The following is a 20,479-nucleotide window of genomic DNA, read 5'->3' on the forward strand; positions in this document are numbered from 1 at the left end:
AAAATATGAGAGGGAATATGAAAAGAAAGGTGCATTGGGAGAGTCTGGAAAAGAAAGCAAGTAATGAAAGAACAATTCTGGTAAATGGATATCTGGACTTCAGTAAGATTTTTACAAGGTTTCCCACTATTTTCTTGGAAACAAGGTAGACTAATGTAAGTTTGTCCAGGAGCATTCAGAAGCACATTAAATAACTTCATTCACATATCTGGAGTGATAGTAAGTTGTACAGAGATGTCTAGATGAGGATTCTAGGTCTTTGTTTTCAGCCATGTATCCTTGAAACCTAATAAAGATACATAGGGTAGGTTCATCAAAATCAAGAATGGCATGAAGCTAAGAAGGATAGTAAATACATTTGAAGAGCAACATCTGAAAATATTATTAACACTTGCACTGATGGTCTAAACACAAGATAAATTTTAAAACTAGAGTACAAAAACCAATCATGCACATATTAATTTGATGGGGAGGACATGACTTAGCTTTAGCACATGTCAGGAAAAAATAATTTTAGTTGAAAGTGAGGTTCCTATGGATTAGCAGGGTTACTTTCAACCTAATTTAGCTTCAGGGAACTAAAATGTCTAAAACACAGCTCTCCATACCATGAAGAGAATGATACTTTATAACAGTGGGGCAGATGCAAAAGTGTTCAAAGGAGAGCCACCAAATGGCAAAAAGGTTAAAAAAAAAATCATCTAAGACAAAAATAAACTTAAATTGGGATTACTACTCCTAGATAAGATTCAAGAAGACTTCTAAGGAATCTTTAAATATTCAAAGAACTACTTGTTCTTGCCACAAATGACAACTGAGATGAGTAGTTAGAAACAACAGAAAAGTAGATTTCACCCAGTATAAGGAAAAATGTCCAGAGACAAATATCCAAAAAGGAAAATCATTACTTCAAGTTCTCTGTCACCAAAAGCGTTCAATCACAGATCAAATGACAATTTGGCAAAGACGTTATAGAGAAGATTCAGTTCTACAATGGATGGTTGCTAATCTAGTTTATCATTGGAAACACCTTTAAAAATTGTTAAAATGACAGACTCTTGGTCTTTACCCTCACTGACAGTATGACAATCTCCAGGCATGGAGAAGTTTGTATTTTTTAAAAGCTTCTTAGGTAATCCAGGTTAATCAGGTTTGACAAATACTAGATGTCTATAAATTCCCTGGCCAAACTGAGATTTTATGAACAAAGCAACCCAGTAAATAGCCTGCTATTAAAGTCTGTGGTAAAATAAGAGTGGAACTCTTTAATGAGAATGTAAATGGGGGACATCCTGGTTTTCTTACATGAAATTTTTAGAGTGCACAAGAATGTTTAGAGAGAACTTTTTCAAATCTGTTTAGTGATAAACTTTGTCATATTTATGTTCTTTGCTGGATGTGCATGTACATATATGTATTTATGACAATGATGGGGTTTATTTCTTTAACTGTAAGAACTTAAATGGCCAAAGCCTCTAGTGACACTTTAAAATAAACCAGTTTTTAAATGGGGAGGGGGTTATCATCCATGTATATTAATGCATTGAAACAAGTGTTTGTGAAATTGAATGCCCTTCCAATGCAGTGGAATAAGTTTGCAGCTAATATTTGCAACGAGAATTCGAAAAGACTTATTACTCAGCATTTTGAAATGATAATTTCATGTACTAGTTATATATTTAAAAAAGGATAAAAGTACAAACTAAAAGTTTTAGTCAAGGGGACAACTTAAACTTATCTTGGAATAAGATAGTTATTTGAAATAGTTAAAAAGAAATGATAACATGCATTCAGTTTCCTTTACTTAAAAATGTTGCAGAATTCCAAAAGTAGACAAAATTCTCCTCTTAAATTTGGAATCCCCAAGACAGGGAAAAATTGGGCAAGAGTTGGGACAAGCTTATGGAAGGGAATTTTGATAACTATAAGAAAAATTCAAGCCAAAGTAGAAAAGTTCCAAGACTCCAGAAGCAGAAAAATCATTTTTCCTGACATGTAGCATTGTGGATAAGGATGGCCCCAATGTGGTTTATAGAGGAAAAGATACTTCTGATTTACCATCAAAGTTATATAATCTGTTTTATCTTGTAAAGATAAAATGCACATATTATTTACTGAGAGCAGAGAAAGAGATATCATGGCATATAGTTAAAGATGTCGATACTGTTTTTAAAGTTGTATGGTTCCAGCTCTCAGCCTTAGGGTAAATATTTTTAGTGTGAACAATTTTTGTATTATCAAATCATTGATTGTTAAGGAGAGGGAAGGAGAAAAATGCTAATAATATTTGTTGAGCACCTATTGTATGTCAGGGACTTTATAAACTAGTTTAATATTCACAACAACTTTCTATAATAGAAAATATTTTCCCTATTTTACAGATAGGGAAACTGAGGCCCCCATCACACTCCAGGACTTAGTTTTCAGTTCAACTACAATGAATGCATGCCAATGAATTACATTATATCTATTACCATGGGAACCCACACAGCTGGTTGCATGTTCTAGTTCATTCTAGATACCTGAATAATACAATGCATACATAATTTGGCTAATTTTAATTATATAAATTGTAAACTAGAGTAGCTATTAAACTCTTGCATGTGAGTTTCCTTATCCTAAAATAGAGATGATAAATATATTCATTAATATAAATTTAATCGATTGTCACAATCTTATAAAATGTGTCAATTTATTTCTTTCCATACCTGAGGATAAGAACACACACACAGGAGTTAATAGCTGGATGTCATCAACATAGCAATGTAAGGCATCCCCTGAAAAAACCTCCCCAAGATTCTGTGAATACAAGCACAAATTCCACTTGCTTAGAACTCTGGTAGAGACGGGAGAAAGACTTCACAAATGTTGAATCAGAGAAAAAAGAAAACATTAGGTAGGAAACTTTGATCCTGGATCTGCTAGTCCACTCACCAACTCAATCTCATACAGCTTGGGAGTTGCTCAGAGGCACTGACCTGGCTCTCTCCCACTGAAAACAGTGGCAACAGAACCAGTAACAGCAGTGATAGAACCCCATGAATATCTAGGCACAGGAACCCAAGTCCACAGACACCTGGGACAGAACACAAGCCACTGAGAAGTCCTGCATACGAAAGGTCCCCCAGGAGGAGAGAGAGAGAAAGAGAGAGAGAGAGAGGGAGAGAGAGACTGGGATCATGGTAAAACTGTGGCTGGAAAGTGCTGCACTTGCTTGATCTAATTTCTGTTGACTGACCCACCAAACCACAGAAAGGACTTTTCTGGAGAAACTCACTTTCTGGATTCATGCCTTCTGGCTTCTCAGGGCATAATGCCCATCAGTCAAAATCAGAGGCAGAAAAGCATCACAGAGAAAAAATGTGGGGGAGGGTGATACTGAACTTCTGTAAGACAGGAGAGTCCTAGAAATGAAAACAGTAAGGAAAACAAGGCACTGAGAGAGGGAGAAAACTTAAACAAATTGGAGGAGAAGGGGAGAAAATTCTGCACAAAAACAGAACAGATCAAGACTCCTGGAGAAAGAACAGAGGAAAGGAAATTTTCACCTGGAGATGAAACAATTATACAAAACACACAGTCTTAAAAATTGTACCACATATCCAAGGCAAGAATCAGATGAAGAAAAGCTGAGAAAATCTGATAGTTAAACACAGGCTATTCTGAAGGTCTAGAATAAGTTGAACCTAGCCTCAAAAGAAGAGCCTTATCACAAAGCCAATTGACAATAAAACCATAGACAAAGGGAGAAAAAGTCTTTCAGAGTTAACTCATCATGGTAACCAGATGCCTAGACATCAGCCAAAAAAATTGCAATCCATACTAAGAAACAGGAAAATATGGCTTAGTCAAGGGAACAAATTAAAACTGCAGAGGAGACTCATAATTTGGAACAACTAATCAAATAATTTCAAAAAATCTTCTAAATCAATTCAAGGAGATAAAAAAATATGGATAAACAGCTAAAGGATATTCAGAAGAAAATGTATGAGCATAAGAAGAATTTGAAACTATAAAAGAAACATAATAGAAATTACAGGGATCAAAAAGCACAATAGTAGACAATAGTAGAGATTAAAAATGCACTATACATACAACAGAAGATTTGAGCAGGCAGAAGAAAGAATCAGTGAACTTGAAGACAGGACAATCGAAATCATGCAGTGGGAAGAACAGAGAAAGAGAAAGGAAAAGTCAAAATTAAGCAGTGTCTCATGGATTTGAGTGACAGCATGAAGCACACAGATATATGCATCATGGATGTCCCAGAAGTAGAAGACAAGAGAAAGGGGGCAGAAAGAATATTTGAGGAAATAATGGCCAAAAATCTCCCAACTCATATGAAAGAAGGAAATATACATGTCCAAAAAATATGCCGTAGTCCAAAAAGAATAAATCCTAATTGACCTACCCCAAGACATATACTTATCAGGATGCCAAGTGCCAAGAAATAAAGAATTCTGAAAGCAGCAAGAGAAAAGTGATTTGTCAAATACAAGGAATTCTCAGTAAGACTAAGTGGTGATTTCTCATCAGAAACCATGGAGGTGAGAAGGCAAGAGTATGATATATTTAAGCTACTGAAAGAGAAAAACTTCTAACCCCAAATTCTTTATCTGGCAAACCCATCCTTTAAAAATGAAGGGAGTTTAAAACATTCACAGATAAACAGAAACTGAAACAGTTTGTCAACAAAAGCCCTACCCTACAAGATTTACTAAAGGGAGTTCTGAGGTGGAAAGAAAAAGACTGGGGAGAATGACTTGGAATATACGGAAAAAAATGAAGATCAGTAAGGATAAATAAAAGCGTAAATGCAAAACCCAACATAAAGGATACTGTATCCTCAATATAGAAGTCTAGTCTTTAATTCCTGCAGGAGTCAGAATATAATTGAATAAGAAAAAGGCACATTTCCTGATAATGAACATGCAAAATATAAAGTGGTAAAGTGGGACAAAAACACATAAAGAGGGGAAAGAGAGGGATATGGGAGCACAGAACGTGTATACTACTGAAGCTGTGTTGGTATCTTTTCAAATTAGTAGGTTATAGATGTAGGTTGTGTAATATAAACACCAGGGTAACCACAAAGAAATATTTTTTAAAATATACAAAAACAGAAATGAGAAAGGGATCTGTCAGATATATAACAAAATATCCACTATATGGAAAAAGAGGTTGCAATAAAGGAAAATAGAGGCTGAAAAAAGATATAACATGCCAAAACCAAAGGACGAAATGACTGAAAAGGCTGAAGTAAGGACTGTCTTTACAGTAATAAGACTGAATGGTAATGGATTAAACTTCCCAATCAAAAGACAGAGTGACAAATGGATTAACAAAGCATGACCTAACTATATGTTGTTTATATGCGATTCACCTTAGACCCAAAGACACAAATAGATTGAAAGGACAAGTTTGGAAAAGATATTCCATGCAAATTGTAACCAAAAAAGACCTGGGGTTGCTGTACAAATATCAGACAAAATTGACTTTAAGTCAAAAGCTGTTATAAGAAACAAAGAAGGGCACTATATATTAATAAAAGGGGCAATCCACCAAGAAGAAATAACAATCATAAATATTTATGCACTTAATCATGTTGCCCCAAAATACATGAGGCAAACACTGGCAAAACTGAAGGGAGGAATAGGCACCGCTACATAATAGTTGGAGATTTCAATATACCACTCTCATCAATAGATAGAACATCAAGAGAGAAGATCAATAAGGAAACAGAGAACTTGAATAATATGATAAATGAACTAGACCTAACAGATATATACAGAATACTGCACCCCCAAACAGCAGGATATACATTCTTCTCAAGTGCATAGGGCTCACTCTCCATGGTAGACCACATGACGGGTTTAAAATAATTTTAAAAAGATTGAAATTATACAAAGCATCTTCTCTGACCATAATGGAAGGAAGCTGGAAATCAATAACAGGCAGAGAACTGGAAAATTCATAAATACATGGAAATTAAATAACATCCTCTTAAATAATTAGTGGGCCAAAGAGGAAATTACAAAGAAAATCAGTAAATATCTTGAGATGAATGAAAATGTGAACAAACATATCAAAACTTATGGGATTCAGCAAAGGCAGTGCTGAGAGGGAAACTTATAGCCCTAAATACATTCAAAAAGAAGAAAGGGCTAAAATCAAAGATCTAACTTCACACCTGGAAGAAATAGAAAAAGAACAGCAAACTAATCCCAAAGCAAGCAGAAGGAAAGAAATAAAGATTAGTATAGAAGTAAATGATATTGAGAATTAAAAAACAATAGTGTTAACAAAACCAAAAGTTGGTTCTTTGAAAAGATCAATAAAATTGGCAAACCCCTAGCCTAGACTGACAAAGAAAACAAGAGAAGTCAGAAATAAATAAAATCAGAAATTAGAGGGGAACATTACTACTGAACACACAGAAATAAAAAGGATCATTAGAGAATACTGTGAACAAGTGTATGCCCACAAATTAGACAACCTAGATGAAATGCATAAATTCCTAGAAACACATGAACAACATACACTGACTTGAGAAGAAATAGAAGACCTCAACAAACCAATTAAAAGTAAAGAGATTGAATCAGTCATCAAAACCTCCCAACAAAGAAAAAACCAGGACAGATGGCTTCACAAGTGAATTCTCCCAGTCATTCAAAGTATATTTAATATGATTCCTGTTCAAACTCTTGCAAAAAATTGAAGAAGAGGGAACACTGCCTAACTCATTCTATGAGGCCAATATAACCTAAATACCAAAATAGATAAAGATACTACATGAATAGAAAATTATAGACCAATACTGTTATGAATATAGATGCAAAAATCTTCAACAGAATACTTGCAAATTGTATCCAACAGCACATTAAAGGAACTATACATCATGACCAACAGGATATTATTCCAGGTATGCAAGGGTGGTTCAACATAAGAAAATCAATTAATGTAATGCACTACATTAACAAATCGAAGGGGAAAAACCGCATGATCATCTCCGTTGATGCAGAAAAGGCATTTGACAAAATTCACCATCCTTTCTTGATAAAAACACTTAGATAAATAGGAATAGAGGAAACTTCTTTAACATGATAAAAAGCATATTAGAAAACCCACAGCTAATATCATACTCAGTGGTGAAAGACTGAAAGCTTTCCTTCTAAGATCTGAAACAAGACAAGGATGTGGTCACCACTGCCATTAAAAATTGTACTGGAAATTTTAGCCAGAGAAGTTAGGCAAAAAAAAAAAGAAAGAAAGAAAAAAGAAAAGAAAGAAAGAAAATCAAATTATCAAATTGGAAAGGAAGAAGTTGAACTTTCACTATTTGTGGATGACATGACTCTATATATAAAAATGCCTAAAGAATCTACAACAAAGCTACTAAAGCTAATAAATGAATTCAGCAAAATGGCAGGTATAAAATCAACATGCAAAAATCAGTAATGTTTCTATACACTAGTAATGAGCAATCTGAGGAGGAAATCTAGAAAAGAATTCCATTTAAAATAGCAACTAAAAGAGTCAAATATCTAGGAATAAATTTAAGCAAGGATGTAAAAGACTTGTACACAGAAAATTACAAAACATTACTAAAAGAAACCAAAGAAGACCTAAATAAGTGGAAGGACATTCTATGCTCTTGGATTAGAAGGCTAAATATTGTTAAAATGTCAATTCTACCCAAATTTATTTACAGATTCAATGCAAACCTAATCAAAATTCCAGCAGCCTTCTTTGCAGTAATGGAGAAGTCAATTATCAAATTTATTTGGAAAGGTAAGGGGATTCAAATAGCCAAAAACATCTTGAAAAAGAATAATGAAGTTGGAGGCTGTGCTGGTTTGAATGTATTATGCCCCCCAGAAAAAGCCATATTCTTTGATGCAATCTTGTGGGGCAGACATATTAGTGAGGATTAAGTTGGAACATTTGGATTAGGTTGTTTGCATGGAAATGTGCCTCACCCAACTGTAGGTGATAACTCTGATGAGATATTTCCATGGAGGCATGGCCCCACCCATTCAGGGTGGGCCTTGATCAGTGGAGCCATATAAATGGGCTGACAAATAGAAGGAACTCAGTGCAGCTGCAGCTGAGAGTGACATCTTGAAGAGAAGCTACAGCCAAGAGGGACACTTTGAAGAAAGCACAGGAGCTGCAGATGAGAGACAGTTTGAAGACGGCCGTTGAAAGCAGTCTTGCTCCAGAGAAGCTAGGAGAGGACAAATACCCAAGTGCAACTAAGAGTGACATTTTTGAGGAACTGCAGCCTAGAGAGGAACATCCTGGGAGAAAGCCATTTTGAAACCAGAACTTTGGAGCAGACGCCAGCCATGTGCCTTCCCAGCTAACACAGGTTTTCCAGATACCATTAGTCATCCTCCAGTGAAGGTACCCAATTGCTGATGTGTTACCTTGGACACTTTATGGCCTTAAGACTGTAACTGTGCAACCAAATGACCCCCCTTTTATAAAAGCCAATCTATCTCTGGTGTTTTGCATTCTGGCAGCATTGGCAAACTAGAACAGAGGACTCATGCTTCCTGACTTTAAAGCATATTACAAAGCTACAATGGTCAAAACAGCATGATATCCTGAAATAACTTTACAAGGATGCGAAGTCCACTCAACTGGGAAAGAATAGTCTCTTTAACAAATGGTGCTGAGAGAATTGGATATCCAAATGCCCAAAAAATGAAAGAGGACCCCAGCTCACACCTTGTACAAAAATTAACTCAAAATGGATCAAGTACCTAAATACAAGAACCAAGACTATAAAACCCCTAGAAGGAAATGTAGGGAAGCATATTCAGGATCTTATCTTAGGCCATAGTTTTTTAAACTTTACCCACAAAGCAGAAGCAACAAAAGGAAAAATAGAAAAATGGAACCTTCTCAAAATTAAAAACTTGCACATCAAAAGACTGTCACAAAAGTGAAAATAGAACCCACTCAGTGGGAGAAAATATTTAGAAACCACATATCTGATAAGGGTTTAATATCCAGGATATATAAAGAAATCTCACACTCAAGAAAAAAAGACAAACAACCTTGTTAAAAAATGGGCAAAAGAATTGAATAAACATTTCTCCGAAGAGGATTTATAAATGGTTGAAAAGCACACTAGCTTTTAGGGAAATGCAAATCAAAACCACAACGAGATATCATTTCACACCTAATAGAATGGTCACTATTCAAAAAACAGAAAATTACGAATGTCGGAGAGGATGTGGAGAAAGAGAAACCTTGGGGACATTATGCAGAGTAAAAGAAGTCAGAAACAAAAGGACAAATATTCTCTGCTGGTGGAAAGATAAAGGTACAGCTGCTGAAAGCCACTGTGGAAGACAGTTTGTCCATTCCTCAGGAAGCTAAGTTTACAATTGCCATATGATCTGGTAATACTGCCACTAGGTACATACTTGGAAGGACTGAAAGCAGGGACATGAACAGACATTTTCACACCGATGTCCATAGCAATACTGTTCTCAATTGCCAAAAGATGGAAACAACCCAATTGTTCATCAACTGATGAATGGATAAGCAAAATGTGGTATATACATACAATGGAATATTATTCCACTGTAAACAGGAATGAAGTCCTAAATGCATGTGACAACATGGATGAAACTTGAGGACATTATGCTGAATGAAAGAAGCCAGACACAACAGGACAGTTACTTTATGATCTCACTGATATGAACTAATTATTATAAGCAAATTCATGGAGTTAGAATATAGAATTTAATAGGTTACTAGGGATTAGAGAATGGGGAATTGATGCTTAAAATGTACAGTTTCTATTTAGGTTGACTGTAATGGTTTGGAAGTGGATGGTGATGGTAGCACATTATTGTGAGTGTAATTAACATCACTGAATTATATGGGTAAATGTGGTTAAAGAGGAAATTTTAGGTTGTATATGTTACTAGAATAAAAATTAAAAGATAAAGCATAGGATTACATAACCAGTGAACCCTATTGTAAACAATTGACTATAATTTATAGTACAAGATTGTTCTTTCATGAATTATAGCAAATGTACAACACTAATGCAAGGTGATAATAATACGTTTTATATGGGAAAAAAAACACGTATTGTAAACCATGGCCAATAGTTAATAGTAGTAGTTTTAATAATTTTTCACGAATTCTAACAAAAGTAACTATTATTTAAAAAAAAAATTAGAACAATTACCAAAGAAAGTACTATCATCAATTGTAACCAATGTTCCACACCAATGCAGGTTTGGTGGTGGGGTGGTGTATGAGAATCCTGTATTTTATGCATTATTGGTCTCTAATAAAAAATGAAAAAAAAAACCAATAACACAATACATAAAGTACACAAAATACTAAAAAAAAAAGAAAGAAAGAAAGAAAGAAAGAAAGAAAGAAAGAAAGAAAGAAAGAAAAAAGAGTTGCTAGCTGCCCAAATTCACCAACCTAATGTGGTGAAGCCAGATATTGAAACCAGACAGACTGACTGACATGAAAACCTGCCCAGAGAGCCACTCTAATATGCTGCCTTCCTAACTCTGAATTAAATGCAGGTGATATAAATGAAAGCAGCTGTTCACAAAATGGAGCCATTTTTAAAAGTAATTTATCCCTGAAGAAATGATTCCATTTAGTTAGGTAGCTTATATATATACATATAATTCAATAGCTTATATATACATATATTATATATGAATATTATGAATATATGCTCATTATATCAAACATAAGATTTTTAATAAGATAATACTACATAATAAATGCAACTTTTCAGTTGTTATGCTATTTGATTCTCCCCAGCTCCTGCTTTTGTGTACGTCCTTTTAATTCTTACTCTCCTACTCTGACACTTTTATTCTAAGTAAACAGACAAGCCAACCCCAAAGCCCTGAAGGATATGAGGCTTCAGAAGTGATTTTAAAAGGTCATTGGGCCATAGAACAGGAGGATTTGTACCTAAGCCCTATCAGTACTGATGATCTGAAAGTGCTGCAAAGCCCAAAAATAGCAGATGGTCAGTAAGTGTAAACTTACTTGACTTAAGACCATTGGGTCAAATAAATTATTCTAAGGTTTTATCCATAACAAAAATCACTGTAATTAGGTGGCTCTTTTATCTCCCTTCTTTCTTCTCTGCCGATCTTACCAGAATAGAAGGTCATGGTCTCATCTAAATGTCAGTCTGCCAGAGAAGGGCAGTCATTGATAGCATTCAAGTGTATGTAAAGATTAATCAAAGCATATTTATTTTTCAAAATTCAGAATCACAGCTTTACCTCAAGTCTGTTTTGTTTTATTTTCTGGTACTCAATGCAGTGGGGATATTTAGGAACAGATTTAATTCTTTTCAAAGCTGATTTGTTTTTTCTTTTTTTTCCCTCTGAGACTAAAGAAGAGGAATGTGTTTTCTTGGTGCCACTGCCATCTTAGAGTGAGCCCCCGTCAGCGAGCGCTCTCTGGGAGGAGCGGGACCACGCCCTGTCTGGGGCTTGTTCCTGGGGAGAAGACCTCATCCCCTGGGCTGGCAGCCTAGGGAGAGTCGCAGATGCAAGCGGGAACGCCGGAGTAGCAAGTCCTGAAGCAGCTCTGCACCCCCCAATCACTGGACTTCAGCAGACATCTTTTTTAGTGCGTACTTGGTGAGCCCAAAGGCACCATTCTCTCAGCAGGAGCTTTAGCTTGTGAGGGTGACTGATGGATCATTTCCCTATAAAAATGCAATGGGAAATTTAAAGGGGAATGGGTCTGTGAGCTCAAAAGAAAAAAACAGGAAACTGCACAGTGGAAAAGCCAAAGTAATTCAGTGAAAAAGAATTCTTTAAAAAAATCCAAAAAGGAATCTGTCTTAGTTGTAATTTTTTGTGATGTAAATGCCCCAAAACTGGAAATGGTTAACTCAAATATTTAACTTTTCAGTTAGCATTATTAGGCACAAGTACACATGGTCTAATAACAAAGAAACACAAAACAGTCTACCAGAATAATAAAGACTTCAAAGAATCAGAATGGAAATACTAGACAGTTATCAAAACTTGAAATTGAATCTGATCAAGTATCTAGATCTACCAGTTTACAGGAAATACAGGGAACACAGAAACATGTTAAATGATAGCCTGGATATGAATTTAGCAAAATACAGAGGGTGGGAAATTGTCAAATAACCCAATTTCTTTGGTTGATAAATTGCATGGGGGGAAAAAAAGATGAAGATGAAGCTATTAATTAAAAGGTCTTCAGGGACCAAACCAAACCAAGTAGTTTCAATGTATGGGCCTTATTTCAACTACCTATAAAAAAAATTCTTACATTTAGGACATTTGAATGTTGACTCAGTCTTTGATGTTATTAAGGAATTATTGTTACTGGGTTAGCATGAAATTGTTTTCTTGGCTATTTTTCCCCCTCTGACAGTGCATTTTTCATTTGTAGCATTTCCAATTGGTTGATTTTTTTTGTTTAATAGTTTTGATCTTTGCTGAAATTGCCTGTCGATTTACACATGGTGAGCACCCTCTCCACTAGTTACTTTAACATATTTATCACAGTTGTTTTAAAGTTCCTTTCTGATAGTTCCAACATCTGGACCATCCCTGGGTCTGGTTCTATGGTGGGTCTCACTTTATTGCTTCTTCATGGTGTCTCAAGATGGTTTCTGTATGTCACATGTTACGTGTAAAACCAGTAAAACTGAGGCACATACACTCAGAAAAGGACAAGCACCTTTGGTTAAACTGCTAGTGGTGGGTGGAGAGGGGCATAGTGGTAGCTGAATCACTCTCATCTGTAGAGAGTTGTTCCTTTGGTTAGATTCGGTTCATCACTGACTTCAAAGGATTTCAGGGCACAATCACTACCTTCCTTCAGCAGGACTTGATTGATATCTGATTGCCCCGGGGGTTTTTCTCTGCTCTCCTGTGGTGCCCTCAGCCTTCAGCAGGGCCTGAGTGTGGATGGAGGGTGGGGCTCTCAGCTGTTACTCTCCTTCTCCCATGATTTAACTCGATGGAGGCCTGAAAGGCTTTTTGCAATCCCTGCTTTGTTCTCAGCCTTCAGCAGGCCCTGGGAGCTCCAGGAGGACCCGCGTAGAACGCCTGCTCCTCCTCTAGCAGTGGCAACCTCTCCCTCAGTTCTCAGAAGATTCTCTCGGCTGCTCTCACTTTCCTTCAGTCTTCTGTGTGAGCACTTAATGAAGAACCATTAAGTATGCTAGCAGGTGAGTCCTGACTTTTTGGGTTTGGGGGGGCGGGTTGACTGGAGCTTCTGGGGACTCTAAACCATTGAGCCAGACCACAATCAAAAAATTTTAACTGATTAGCTAGGTTTCATTTCACCCAGTCTATGGGTTTGTTTTTCCCTCCTCCCACTGCCAAGGATGAAACATAGTGTTGGACAGCTTCTGTCCTAAAAGGGGCTCATCATTTTCTGGAATTTAGTTTATTTAGGTTGCTTTGCATCCTCAGCTATAATTTTTAAACAATAATTTTGTAGGTTACCTGGCTTGTTCTTTTTAGAAGCATGTTGCCCTGCAACTTTGTACATCTGAGGTACAAGTGGGAGTTTCCTGGTTAAGTCCTCAGTCTTTAGAGATACACACTAAAACAAATCAGGTGAAATGACGTTACAGGAATTAATGCAGTGTTGCATTTGTGGGAGGATAGACTATCAGGCCAATTTAATAGTGACCAGAAACAGACCCAAAAATGTATTAATTTATTTATGATAAAGTTGGTACTGCAGAGCAGTAGGACAAGGGGGCCTTTTTAATAAATAGTCCTGGAATAAATGGATATGCCTAAAAGGGAAATTTTAAATTGATGCCAACTCACACTATATACTAAAATCAATTCTAGATGAATGGTCTATCTAAGTGAAAAAGGCAAATCATAAAGAGAATACCTTCTTGAAATCAGCATTCTCTTTCTTAAAAAAACATAAAAATCATTAAATAGAATGTAAAATGTTGTTAAATGGCCACATTAAAATTGACTTTCTATCCATCAAGAAACAAATTAAGAAAGTGAAAGGGCAAGCCACATATAACTGACAAATGATCTATATCCAGAATTTTATTTTCAAAAACTACAAATCAAGAAAAAGACAGATAACTCTATAGAAAAATGGACAAGAGATTCAGTCATTTAACAAAAAGAGAATAGCCAGACAGTCAATAAATATATGAATGATGCTCAATTTCATTAGTCACCACAGAAATGCACAATTAAAAGTAATAGTACCAGCACACACATCCCCACACCCAAAATTGCGAAAAATAAAAAGAATACACCAAATTTTGGCAAATATCTGGTATCAGTGGAACTCCGTCCATTGTTGGTGGGATTGTAAATTGGTAAAAATATTTTGCAAAATTGTTTGGCAATATCTACAAAAGCTGTACATATGTGTATTCTACAACCCAGCAATTCTATGTATCTACCCAACAAATAAGTGCATGTGCCTGAAAGAGATTAGTAAAAACTTTCACAATGGTTTTATTTATAAGTTAAAAACAGAAAATAGGCAAGATGTCCCTCACCATTAGAAAGGATTAGTATTTTGTTTTTTACTTACCAATAAAATACTATGGAAGAAAACTGAATATGAATGGCCGACTACTATATGCAAAAATATGAACAAATCTCACAATCTTAATATTGAGCAGAAGAAGCTTGCCATAAAATATCACATACGATATGATTCCATGTAAGCTATAGTATTTGGAGATACATGTTTGAGAGATAAAATTATACAGAAAAGCAAGAAAATCAGGGCTGTGGTTACCATTGCTGTGGAGAAAGGTGAGTAGTGAATGGGAGAGGGCCTGGAAAGGGTTTCTTTGGTGCTGATAATATTCTTTCTTGACCTGCATTGTAACTTAAATGTTTACTTTGTGGTAAACATTTGAGCAGTTCATTTTTGTTTTGTGAATTTTTCTGTATGTGAGCGATAGTACACACATACGTTTATACATGAATGATTAACTAAAAATCTTTACAGTTTGAATGGGTCTTATATTTTGATGGAGAATTTAGGAGTGGGAAATTGGGAGTAATGTAGTGAAAATAATGCATCTATATGTAGGAAAATGTATAATCAATTAGCTGAAAGTTCAATGAAAACAAAAATATCTGCCTCACCATAGTGTAGTAAAATTTAGGCTTGTTCAAATGGGTAAAACAAATGCTAGATTTGATCCCAATGAGTGTTAAATGTTAAAGGAATTAATGTTATAATGAAAGCAAGCATCAAAAAAAGGACACTTGGGATTTTAACTTAGAGAACAGATTCCATGCAAGTTTCTGACATTGAAGGCAGAGCTTTTGAGTAAGTGCCAACTGAGTCTTAAGTAAATGCCAACTGAATGCAGATAACCGTAACGATGACAATGTGAAGTATAATCTGTTTTCATTTTGGAAAGAAGAAAGGAAAGGGGGAAAAAACAGTCATGCAGTCACTGAAAATTCAAAAGAATAGAAATGTTAAATTTGATGGACACGTTCAGTCACATCCAGGTTAAGATCATGAACTGAGTGAATATAGCAATAAGATGTTATTTCTAAAAGGAGTTTAGAAGACAAACCCAGAAAAACTTGTCAAGCAAAACTTATGTCAATCAAAAAATTGAATATTTTTCAAGCACCTACTCCCTACAAAGCACTGTGCTAAATTCTAACTGATGGAGAGAGACACTCTCCATCAGTTGTGTGTGTGTCTGGGTGTGTGCATATAATCACCAAAGAAGCCAAAACATAGTTATTCTATTGTAAAGATGAAAGAAATCAAGTTCACTAAGACTTATCTGAGGTAAGCAGAGAGTTTTAATGGAAGAAGTGAGATTTTTACTGGGTCTTTTAAGACAGAGAGTAGAGGAGGTCAAAGGCATGAAAGCAGAAAGAACAAATGTTTTTCGGGTTCAATAGATGATTTTTTGTTAGAGTATTTATTTAATCTAGCTGATTGATATGATTAAAATAGGAACGTATATGAAAAAAATTTAATGTCAGCTAGGCAGTTGTAACCTTTTTCTATGGGAAGTAATTGAAATTTTTGAATGGAACTTACACAATTCTTTTAGTTTTTGTAATACTACAGACATGCTTTTTTCTCTTCTTTTATGAATCTTAAAAGTCATACCTTTGACTATACATATTTGTGTATTAATAGTTGTCTTCTCAACCTGTATTATAACTTATCTGAAAACAGAAATGGTCTTACTAATCTTACATGTTTTGGAACCTAGTACAATATCTGCCTAGTTTACAGTAGAATAAGACTGCCCTTTTTTAAATAGTTGGCAAAGAATCTAAACACAAGGAAACCAGTAAAGCAAGTTATTGAATTTTTCAGGACTTAAATTAGAGTTGCAGCCATTGAAATGAAAATTAACTGATGGTTGAAGAAGGCACTATAAAGAATTAGTCAGCACTTGTATGTGTATATCAAGACATGATTCCAAAATGGATAGATGAGAATGAACTGTGGTATCTTTACACTCTGTTATTTTCTTTTGTAAAAGATAATCTGCATTAAAAAGGGAACTTCCCAGGAATATCAGTAACTCAAAGAATGAAGATATATTTATAGTGCCTAGAACAAACTCTTAGCATATAGATGACATTCAGTACATTGTTAATGAAATGAATGAATGCATGAACAAATGGAAATTTCATTTTTCAGTATTCTTTTCATTAGCTGGTAAAATTCTTAAAGTAGACATGTGTAATGACTTATTTATATAATTGTAAATCAAAATTTAAATAGCAAATATAAATATTCTTCTTACATAAAGCATAAACATTTTTTCTCCTTAAGGAATTAGATTCACTATTGTAAGCATTTGTAGAGTGATAGTTTATGTTAAATATATTGATAAATTTTATTATGGTCCATATGATACAGGTGTTAAATAATTAAATGTTAATCCTTTAAACTCCTGTATCCAGGAAAAATTAAACTGATGTATAATATGTGTTTCCTGTGTGGCATATCTGCCCAAAGAGGAACCCATTTTCAGCTTAGATCCAAACTACAAGAAAAATCCATCCAAAATATTGGGAGAAAATAATGACATTATTAGCCTGATCAGATATAAGATTTACATATATTTTCTCCCATTCTGTTGATTGTCTTTTTACTCTCTTGATATTTCCTTTCAGGTACAAGAGTTTTCCCATTTGATGAAGCCCAATTGATCTATTTTATTTAACGATGCTTTTGCTTTTTGGGTCGTATCTGACAAATCATTGCCAAATAAAAGGTCACAAAGATTTACAGCTATGTTATCTGCTAAGAATTTTATAGTTTTAGGTCTTACATTTCAGTCTTTGATCTATTTTGAATTAATTTCTGTAAACGGTGTGAGGTAAGGGACCGACTTCGTTCTTTTGTAGGCAGATAGCCCCTTGCCCCAGCACCATACATTTAAAAGACCATTCTTTCCTCCATTGAATTGTCTTGGCACCATTGTCAAAAACCAACTGATCATAATGTGAGGATTTAATTCTGAACTCTCAATTATGTTCCCTTCTATTGAATGTTTATCTTCATGTGATTATTGTTGCTTCATAGTAAAGTTTGAAATCAAGAAGTGTGACCTCCTACTTTGTTCCTTTTAAAGATGGTTTGGGCTATTTTGGGTCCCTTGAATTTCCAATGCGAATTTTATGATCAACTTATCAATTTCTGCAAAAAGGCAACTGGGGTTTGAAAGATTGCATATAATCTGTAGAATCTACTATTTTATTAATATATTATTATATATTCCTAAATATTTCATTCTTTTTGATAAAATTGTAAAGGGAATTGTTTTCTTTATTCCATTTTCAGATTGCCCATTGTTATTGTATAGAAACATTTTATTTTTATATCTTGTTATTGTATACAGAAATTTTGCTGAACTTCTCTATTAATTTCATTATTTTTCTTGTGGATTCCTTATGATTTTCTATATACAAGATCATGTTATCTGAAAATAGAATTTCACTTCTTCCTTTCCAATCAGAGTGTCTTTTATATGTTTTTCTTGCTTAATTGCCCTAGCAGGATCCTCCTGTACAATGTTGATTGAAAGTGAGATGAGAGCAGACGTCCTTATCTTGTTCCTGATTTTAGGGAGCAAGCATTTAATCTTTCAGCATTAGTGATGTTAGCTGTGGGTTTTCATAGATGTCCTTTATCAGGTTGAGGAAGTTCCTTTCTATTCCTAGTTTGTTGAGCATTTTTATCATGAAAGGTTGTTAAATTTTGTCAAATGCTATTTCTGCCTCTAATGAGGTGATCAGGTGGGTTTGTCCTTTATTCCATTAATACGGTATATTATATTGATTAATTTTCTTATATTAAACTATCTTTCATTATGGATAATCCCACTTAGTCTTTTTTTAAGACATGAGCTTTTATTATAGGGCTTACCTACAGGGTGGGGAAGTCAAGCCACGTTACCCTGAAATCAGGAGCTGCCAGTTGAATGGCGACCAGTTCAGAGCACAACATGAAAATAGTCCACACTTTGTGGGGCTTAATAAGCTGGTTATAAGGTCTCGACATTCCAATGGGTATGAGCGCATAAGGCAGGGAGCGGGGTAGTGCAACGTAGGGAGGGGTTCCTTGTAATCAACAGGGAGGAGGGGAGGATTATAGAGATACAATATCTCAGGGAATCTCAGGGAGAAGGTAGTTTTGGGTACAGATTACAGTTAGTATCTGATATTACAAGGAGAATAGGTCAAACCTCAGCTGTCCTAGGTCAAGCAAAAGGCTGTGTGCAGTTCTCAATACACTGAGGGGCCAGGGGCTTCTACATTCCACCCCCACACAATGATTTGCATTGACCATAGGACAAACATTGCATCCCTAATTCACAACAACAATACATTAAATAGCAGAGTACAAGTAAATCAGTACATATGGACAGTAATCCCCATGGCACCATGGCCAAGTTAAAGAATTAAACCATTTGAACAAAGGATTGTCGGATAAATGTTCAGTATGATCTGGCATATGATCAGGAGCTCATGTTACATATTGTGAGTTATCAGGTACATATACACAACATTGAATATTAATTAAAGCACAGGTACACCTGGGGCTAAAATAGCTAAAGGATAAAACTACCAGGCAGTCTGTTTTATTCTATACCTAGTTTTTATTATTATTTTTTTTTACCATTTCCTAACTTTGTCCACAGAAATAAATTCCCCTTTCTGCAAACTTTGTGCAACTCACTATAATCATCTAGGTTTTTGTCCTACATTTTCTCTTTTCCATTGTGAAACAACCAGTCATTTAGGACAAAACTACTTTCCTTATCCTTTTCATACAAAACATTCTTTATACCTCTTATACTTAAGTTACCAAAATAATTTTGAAAACCATTTTCAAGCAGGCATTCTACAGCATACAATTACTACTAAAATTAAAACTTGTTAGAATAATACTAAATACAACACTTTAGTTAATGCCTTACTGAAACAATAATATACAGGTTTTTTTTACAAGAATTAATAGCACATGGAACAATATATAAGCTGAGTTTTCATTAGTGGATAGAAGAGTTCCAGTAAGGGTTTTTTTTTTGTCTTTTTTTTTTTAACTTTTTTTTTTTTTCCTAAATCAACTGTATGAAAAATTAAAAATTAAAAAACAAATTAAAAAAAACATACAATAAAAGAACATTTCAAAGAGACCATAACAAGGGAGTAAGAAAAAGACAACTAACCTAAGATAACTACTTTACTTCCAACATGTTCCTACTCTACCCCAAGAAAGTAACCTAATATAGCAATATTTCTGTGAACTTGTTCCTACCATACCCATCAGAAATTAACAGACCATAGTCATTCCTGAGCATTCCCAGAACGTTAAATTTTCCCACGATAGCTAATCTGTTCTTCTTGGATTATTGTTGCCCCTTACTTTAATTGCTCTCTATCGCTAGTTCCCCTATATTTTACATTATAAACCATTAGTTTTACATTTTTCAAAGTTCACATTAGAGGTAGCATATAATATTTCTCTTTTTGTGCCTGGCTTATTTCGCTCAGCATTATGTCTTCAAGGTTCATCCATGTCGTCACATGTTTCACGACATTGTCCCTTCTTACTGCTGTGTAGTATTCCATCGTGTGTACATACCACATTTTCTTTATCCACTCATCTGTTGAAGGACATTTGGGTTGTTTCTATCTCTTGGCAATTGTGAATAATGCTGCTATGAACATTGGCTTGCAGATATCTGTTCATGTCACTGCTTTCCGTTCTTCCGGGTATATACCGAGAAGTGCAATCGCTGGATCGAAGGGTATCTATCTTGTTTTCTAAAGAACTGCCAGACTGACTTCCCGAGTGGCTGAACCATTATACAGTCCCACCAACAATGAATAAGAGTTCCAAATTCTCCACATCCCCTCCAGCATTTGTAGTTTCCTGTTTGTTTAATGGCAGCCATTCTAATTGGTGTGAGATGGTA

At 35.1% G+C, this 20,479-nt stretch overlaps 1 long non-coding RNA gene across 1 annotated transcript in view; it reads left to right on the forward strand.

Moving 5' to 3' along the window:
• The window catches only part of LOC119528965, a 49,261-nt gene that overhangs the window by 1,823 nt on the left and 26,959 nt on the right, over positions 1-20,479 (forward strand). Inside the window, exons 2-3 of the long non-coding RNA XR_005215791.1 lie at positions 11,401-11,643; positions 13,062-13,228. This is a non-coding gene — a long non-coding RNA (uncharacterized LOC119528965). The remainder of the gene's footprint in view (positions 1-11,400; positions 11,644-13,061; positions 13,229-20,479) is intronic.

The sequence above is a fragment of the Choloepus didactylus genome, chromosome 3 (genome assembly GCF_015220235.1).
Source record: "Choloepus didactylus isolate mChoDid1 chromosome 3, mChoDid1.pri, whole genome shotgun sequence".
Taxonomy (NCBI): domain Eukaryota; kingdom Metazoa; phylum Chordata; class Mammalia; order Pilosa; family Megalonychidae; genus Choloepus; species Choloepus didactylus.